The sequence below is a fragment of the Crocodylus siamensis genome, chromosome 9, assembly GCF_052110815.1.
Source record: "Crocodylus siamensis isolate JL-2025a chromosome 9, ASM5211081v1, whole genome shotgun sequence".
In the NCBI taxonomy this organism is placed as follows: domain Eukaryota; kingdom Metazoa; phylum Chordata; order Crocodylia; family Crocodylidae; genus Crocodylus; species Crocodylus siamensis.
The window spans coordinates 48,987,063-48,995,568 of record NC_143403.1 but is presented as its reverse complement, the minus strand read 5'-3'; positions in this window follow the sequence as shown (position 1 = coordinate 48,995,568).

The following is an 8,506-nucleotide window of genomic DNA, read 5'->3' as shown; positions in this document are numbered from 1 at the left end:
TTCCAGCCCCAGGTTCATTCTTGGGGCCCTTTTGTGAACCCAGGTTAGTATTTCCATGTCCTTCTTGGACAGTGAACGGCCAAAATAGACACAAAAGGTGCCTATATACACACTTGTCCACATTCTGATTAGAACTCGTTCACTTGCTCATTCATGTTCTGCCTCAATTAATTGCGTATGCTTCACATTCTATTTAGAACACTCCAGAATTGTTTCACTGTCATTTGTATTAAGCCCCCACGCATTTCAAAATGGCCAGGGGGGTGCTTTATCCAAACCTTGTCGAATGGGCTTTAGATAAAGCGTTCCACTGCCATTTTGAAATGTGCAGGGACTTAATACATGTGGTGGTGACCCATTTTAAGTAGAGCAGCTGTCTAGCAACCACACTAATTAAAATGGGGGCCCTCCCACCCCGAAGCATATGTGTAAGCAGTAGGGCTGTGCGAAAAGGAAGCATTTCATTTCAATCAGCGTTTCAACATTTCAACAGAACAGTGTTTCATTTTGATTTTTGTTTTGAGTTGAAATCGCTGTTCCATTTCGTTTTGTCAAAACATTTTGCCGTTTCGACCCTGTTTCAACGTTTTGCCCACAGGATATAATATGGAAGGTTGAAACAGGCTATAACTTTGTCATTTCTGGCCATATTTGGATGAAACTTGTAGGAACGATACTTCCTTCTGGGGGCATGATTCCTGCCAAGTTTCAAGAAGATATGTGCAGGGGGTTCAGAGAAACTGCACCCCAAAATGTTGAGAGCAAAACTCATGTTGTGTGTGTATTAAGCCACAGTGGGGTCAAAACTGCAGGGATGCTAGCCCCTGCTGAGGCCACAAATTCTTCCATGTTTCAAGGAGATGGATTCAGGGAGTTTCCTGAATCCTGAAAGCAAAACTTGTGTCACGTGTAAGATACAGTGAGGTCAAAACTTCAGGATTGCTAGCCCCTGCTGAGGCCACAAAACCTGCTAATTTTCAAGGAGATTGGTGCAGGGGGGTTGGGAAAACTGCACCCGAAAATCCTGAAAGCAAAACTTATGTCATGTGTACGTGTTAAGCCACAGCAGGGTCAAAACTGCAGGCTCACTAGCCCCTGGTGAGGCCACAAAGCCTGCTAAGTTTAAAAAAGATTGGTGCAGGGGGGTTGGGGGGAACTGCACCCCACATTCTTGAAAGCAAAGCTCATGTCATGTGTATGTGTTAAGCCATAGTGGGGTCAGAACTGCAGGGGTGGTAGTTTCTGGTGAGGCCACAAAGCCTGCCAAATGTCAAGGTGGTAGGTGGAGGGGCTTGGGGGAAACTGCATCTCAAGCTGCAAACAAACAAAACTCATGACATGGGTGCTTGTGCAACTGTTTCTGTCTTGAGGCACTGTGGGGGGGGAAGGCAGGGGGGACTACTCCAGGCCTGGCTGCTAAGTTACTGTATTACCAGTTACCAGTTAATCATGATTCACTCAGGGACCGCCTCAATACACAGTACCTAACTACTATGTAACAACTTAATGAGCATGGATTAACACCTACAAAACCACAACTAAGGAGAGAAAATAATCAATATAGACAATCAACAGCCCCAAAACAGACACAGTCAGTTGCACAAGCACCCATGTCATTAGTTTTGTCTGTCAGCAGCTAGGGGTGCAGGGCCACAGAACCCAGAAGCCCTGCACTGCTCTCCTAGACAGCTGGCAGGCTTTGTGGCTGCAGCAGGGACTACCATCCCTGCAGCTGTCACTCTGCTGCATCTTAACACACACAGTGTCACCCATGTCATGAGTTTTGCTTGTCCGCAGCTTGAGGTGCAGTTTCCCAAGTTTCGCAAGCCTGCAGTTTTGACCCTACTGTGGCTTCACACATACACATGACAAGAGTTTTGCTTTCAGGATTTTGGGGTCCAGTTTCTCTGAACCCCCTTACCCGATTTCCTTGAAACATGGCAGGCTTTGTGGCCTCAGCAGGGGCTAGGATCCCTGCAGTTTTGACCCCACTGTGGCTTAAGGCACACACGTGACACAAATTTGGCTCTCAAGATTTTGGGATGCAGTTTCTCTGAACTCTCTGCACCTAACTTCTTGAAACTTGGCACACGGTATGCCCTTGTAAGGGGCTACCATTTCTGCTTGTTTTATCCAAATCTGGACAGAAATGACAGAGTTATAGGCTGTTTTGGCCTTCCCTATTATAACCTATGGGCAATATGGCGAAAAAGCATCGAAACGGCAAAACATTTCAACTTGCCTCATTTTGTTTCAAGTCTGTTTCGACCATATCTGTTTCATTTTGATTTTGCTGTTTTGACCTTGACACAGGTTGAAACAGTGTCAAAACAAAACTGGTGGTGAAATTTTGCACAGCCCTAGTAGGCAGCCATGGCTCACAGCAATCTTAACCAATGCAGTACACAGGGACAAGCTTTGGGTAAAACCCATGCTCCTTGGAATTTAGGCTTTGGCATGATTACAAATTAGGGGCACTTTTACATGTGCTCTGGAGGTGGGGGAGGGGGTTGGCGCTTTAATTAGAGCAGTTCAGAGCTGCTCTAATTAAAGCACCACAGTGTCTCATGTATCAGTGTCCCCACGCTTCAAAAGGGCAGCAGAAGCACTTGAGCTAAGCTCATTCGACAAGCTTTAGCTCAAGCACCCCCAGGTGTGAGGACTCTGATACATGAGATGCAGGAGGCTTCTGGAGCGCAGTAATTATCTCGCTCCAGCAGACTCAGTTAATTGAGTCTATGCCAATGTGCTGTAACTACAGCTTGTCAGAGCAGCCTCCACACTCATGTACAAGCACCCGTATAGGTACCTGGCCTCAGGCCAGTGATTCAAAAAGCAGAGTTAAGGTGCCTTTCATCCTTGTATTGTCAGTGGGGGAGTTAGATTCCTCCATAGGGCAATTCAGAAAAAATCCCACACTGAGGAGGGAGGTACCTAGAGGCAGCTAATGAGAAACACTAAGCACAAGGTTATATCTAAATTTACAACCCTTTCTGAAGCTGAGGCTTCTGCCTTAGAGCTTGTATTAGGCACCTCCATCTTGGAATCCAGAGCCTGGAGTTCTCCTCTGAAGACCCATGAAGGGGGAGACCTGGGCTTTAGCTCCTCTGCAGCATGAGGGGGTTCAAACCCATATCTCCCATGAGATGCTGTGACCACGGGACAGTGGCTAAGTACAGACATTCAAAAAGCCCAAGGCGGAATAAATTTAAGTTGCATGGTTTTCTGTTAGTGGCATAGTTTATAGCAGTAGTGAACAGAACACACATTTGCCCTTTGGTGACTGGGGTGCAAATCTTAGACTGGGTTCTGCCATTTTTAAATCAGTCTATGTGTACCAAACTTCTGTTCTGTTATGGATATAGACCAATTTTATGTGCTGTACTTCTGTTCTATTATGGGTATAGACTGATTTCTGATCAGTTATACTGGTAAAAGTGTAATGTCCATACTTAGCCATAATCTGTTGAAGAAGCGCAGCTGAGAATGCAAGAGTCATTGGACAAGAAGGAGAACAAGTACACGAGACCCTGACTCTGACTCTGCAGCTGAGCGGTCAGGTCATTTAATTGGGAATCCTGGATTATGGTCCTTGCTCTTAATTCACTTTATGCAGTTTACATGACAGACTGAATAAAAAGCACTGAACAGAAGCCAATTCTCACTCCCTCTCAGATAAGTTGTTTCTGTTTTTTAATCTGATGACTGTCTAATGTAAAATGCATAAAAGATCCTGGAAATAGGGACCAGAATCCAGCACTTCCCCTTCTTTCTTGGCCACAGAATGGTACTCCCTCTTTCTTGCTCTCCTTTTCATCTTGTTCATAGTTTCATAGTTTCTAGGGACGGAAGGGACCTGAGCAGATCATCAAGTCCAACCCCCTGCCATGGCAGGAAAGATTACTGGGGTCAAACAACCCCAGCAAGGTGATTGTCTAGCCTTGTCTTAAAGACCCCCAGGGTAGGAGCCAGCACCACTTCACTTGGAAGTTGGTTCCAGATCCTAGCCTCCCTAGTAGTGAAGTAGCGCCTCCCAATGTCAAATCTGAATTTAGCCTCTGCCAGCTTGTGACTGTTATTTCTAGTCACTCCTGGTAGTGCTCGGGGTAACAGGGACTCCCCCAATGCCTGCTGGTCCGCTCTGACTAGTTTGTAACAGGCCATTAGATCCCCCCTCAGCCTTCTCTTGTGGAGGCTGAACAGGTTCAGGTCCCCGTAGCCTCTCCTCATAGGGCCTGCCCTGCTGGCCCCGATCATGTGAGTGGCCTCCTCTGGACCCTCTCCATGTTGTCCACATCCCTCTTGAAGTGCGTTGCCCAGAACTGGATGCAGTACTCCAGCTGCGGCCTGACCAGTGTCACATAGAGGGGGAAAATCTCTTGTGAATCTCTTACTCAGCTGCCCAGTGGGCAGGTTTCAACAGAAAAAGAGGGCCCACATCCAGCCTAGCCCAACACATAACCTAGTGTTTAGGACACTCTTCTAAGCACTGGGAGATGTGGGTCTGATTCCCTTTGAAGTGGGGAGCTTGGAAGCCAGATGTCCCACTTTTAGAGCGACTGCACCTACTGGTAAAGGGTGGGCTCCTCTATATGACCTGGATGTTGACATGATGGAAGCACCTCCCTTGAGGCCCTTGGTCAGCTATCTAAGGGGATGGAGTAGGAATTTAGACCCACTCCTCTCCTTAGCATTCCTATTGGCTAGTGGTAGGCCTTCTGGTAGTGACTGGGCAATACGGATGACACTTGGGTCTCCCCATGCATTACGATGGAAGCCAGAGCACTTAATCTCTCAATTAGGTCACCCTCCCAGGCAAGGCACCGAGATTTTAGTCATTGCAAGGAGGTACCTTATAGGTCAATTAGGATGTGGCCTCTGCCTGCTCAGATGCTGGGACTATGCACATGTGCAGAAACTTAGCTTTAGTCATCTAGGACAGTGATTTTCAACCGGTGGGACGTGAAGGTCATGTAGGTAGGACTTCAACTCATTGCCCAATTGAAAAAAATCAAAGTTGTTTGCACTTCAAATAGGTGAATCAACAGATATCTCAAACAGTGCAATTTTGACAGGATTTGTTTGATATGTCAATGAAGAGAAGGTGCTTGAGGTTGTTTTTATGGTTTGGGATAAGCCCACTCAAAGAACAGGTTCAGAGATATTCGGCGTTATTGATGAGTATTTTTCAAAGAACAGCCTAGATTGGAAATGCGTTGTTAGTCTTTGTACTGATGGCGCTGCTGCAATGACAGGTGTGAACTCCGGGGTCACTGCAAGAATTCACAAAGTTGCAAATGCTGATTTGCAGGTTACATACTGTATGATCCATCGCAAGATGCTTGCAAGCAAAGAAATGTTCCCTAAACTGTCTGATGTGTTATTTGATTGCATAGAAGTAGTAAATCTTATTAAAGCCAATGCACTGAAGAGCCAAATCTTCAAAGTACTTTGCTGCAAACCTTTCGCTGCATACTGAAATGAGATGGTTGTCATGTGGCAAAGTGTTGTTCTGAGTTTTCGAACTGAGAGGAAATTAAGTATTTCTTGGTTCAAAAGAAATCTAAACTAGCAGATGTTTGACAATACCAATTGGATTTCAAAACTGGCATACATGGCAGACATATTTGGGCTCCTAAATTAACTAAATTTGCATGAATTGACATGCTTGCCAATGAAACAACCTCAGGCTTCTCACTAATGACTAAATTATTATCTCATTTCTGCTAATAGATTTTTTTGTTGTTTTTTACAATTATAGCAATAAAACATTCTCAACAAAATTATTGCAGTTTTTAATCTTTAATGTCCTTAAAAATTCCATCAATGATTAATATAATACTAAAATGCATGTAAAAATACAGTTCTTGGGAAAAGTGGGGTTTTGTTTTTATCATGGAGGGACCAAGGTTTTTTGACAAAATTGTTGGTGGGACATAAGTTGCAAAAGGTTGAGGACCACTGATCTAGGAAGCTTTGCAGTCTAAAACAGGGCTGTCCAGCTGGTAGCCTGTGTGCCACATGGATGTTGGAGGACCAGGCCCTCTCATGCTTTAACTCCAATATCTGGGTGACTAGGACACACCCTAGAAATATGGGACCCATGTTCTAGACTCTTGTTGCCTGGAGCAGTGGTCTCCAGAGTGAGGTGCACGCACCCCAGGGGGTGCGCAAGACAATCCATTGGGTGCAGGAAGAAAATATTAGAACTTCTATTTATATTGATATAAATATACATATATTGGGGGGGTGTCCCCCAAAATTTTTTACTGATAGGGGTATGCGATCAAAAAAGTTTGGAGACCACTGCCCTAGAGGTTTAAACCTGTACCTTCTTGACTTTGCCATTTACATAATTAGAAAACTGCCATCTAGCGCACAAAGGAAACAGAATTCCACCCATTGGTACCTAGCTTTCCAGTCTGGTCTGACCCAAGATCATTTCCCTACTTCCATTAAACATTTCCCTTTCTGTGCCTTCACAGATCCTACTAGCCTTGTTAGCCGCAACACTGGACTCTGAGTTCATGCCGAGACACTTACCTATTGTGACCCCAAGTCTTTTTCTGGGCTTTCACTTTCCAAGCCCATCTCATCCTGGAGCCATAGCCCATGCTCTTTATTCCCAGCTATATTGCCTTGCATTTGGCTCTATTAAGCAACATGTTGTTGGACTGGGATCATTTAACTGAATGATTTAAATTTTTAATCGCTTTGTAACAGTGACGTGTCCACCACAGTATTTACTGTCTCACTATTTGTTCCGCCTTCTGCAGACTGTATTAACAAAGATATTATAGTCAAGGTGGATAAAAATAAATAACATGCAAATAGATTTTATTTACAATATCTTTTATTGAAAGTACAATATGTTTCTTTTTAAAAAGGTACTTATTTAAAATAAGATTTGAAATTATGGCAACCTAATTAAGTTCTAAATTCTGTAATCTATTAAAGTAATTTAAATGACATTAAAAAAGAGCAGTACATGTTTGCTTCTGAAGTTTTAAAGGATAGTCAGACCACTGAACTGGTAGAAATCATTGGCTAAAGTAGAGGATGCCAGTTTGTTGAAGGGTTTTTGAGAGGAGTAGCACTTTTTGCAAGTTCAGTGAAGGATTGTTTTCCTTTTTATATTTTATTCAAATGTTTTGAGTTCAGTATTTGCTTGTTTTCCTGTCCCAGCCTCTGAATAAAACCAAGGTATGGGAGGGGATCACAGCAAGACACTGAAACCAGAAAATGGCAGTTCAGTTCACTAACCCCAACTAATGCTTCCTTTAATGTAGTATTTTTAAATGCAAAACAAGATTTTAGCACAGTTAATTTCTCATGCATCTAGCTGAATTAGGATAGTTTTCATTGAACTATAAAAAAACAATTTAAAAATGCTGGTTTTGTGCATTTTTAATGGAATTCCCATCCAAGTAGAGCATGACACATCACAAATAAAATTAGTTTAATTAAAAATGCATTAGCTTCCATTTTTTAGCATAATGTAACACTTAAGCATCTGAATAAATGTATGGTAAGCTATAAAATAAATTAAGTAAATGTGAATAGACATAATGGATGGTCCTAATTAGCAACAGGTACCAAATTAGGTAATGGCTATATTTAGTTGCAAATCAACATGTTTTAATGGTGACCAACCAATGAGAATGAACCTTCCTTTAGGAAAATAACTATAAAGCCCAAATGCAAAACAAGATTAGGATCAACAACTTACATCAATGTTTTCTACTTTCTGATTTGAATCGTGATTGATATCAGTTATATAAGTCACTTTGATTTAAAGGAGTCCACAATGTTTATATTATCATCTACATTTTTATAAAGATACTGAACAGCATTGGACAAAGAAACAACCGTGGGGAACCGTGGGGGGTGGCATCAGTAATGTCCTGTTTCTCCCTTTATAACTGCATTTGTCTGACAACTGAAATTTGTCACTGAGCTGGTTTTGAATCCATTTAGTATGCTTTGATAATTCCATGTAATGAAAGTTTTTAATCTAGATGTCAATAAGTGCTTTGACAAATCCCTTGAAGAAATCCAGGTCGGCTGCATCAATACAGCTATGCTTTACCAACCAGTCCTGTAATCTTTTCAAAAAAGGCAATGGGTTGGTTAGACAAGACCAGCTTTCCATTAAATAGAGTTGATTGGAATTAATTATAGTTCTCTGTTAATAGAGTGCAAAATAAACCATTCCATTATTTTTGCTGGAATTGATGTGAAATTAACACCTGTACTTCCCTTCCACAGTTCTTAAATATCAGGGTTGTATTGACAAACCTTAAATACTTCGGAATTTTTCTAGTTTCCCAAGATTTTTTAAAATCCTGACGTGATTGAGAGAGCTCCTTTAAATTACTTTGGCCTGTTGATTTGAAAATGTTGAATTTTAGCAGGTACTACCAGACAATATATTTTGTGTTTCCTAACATATGTACTGGACACATCTGTCTGCAGAACAGAAATACCTTTTCAGTGTTTCTGTCCT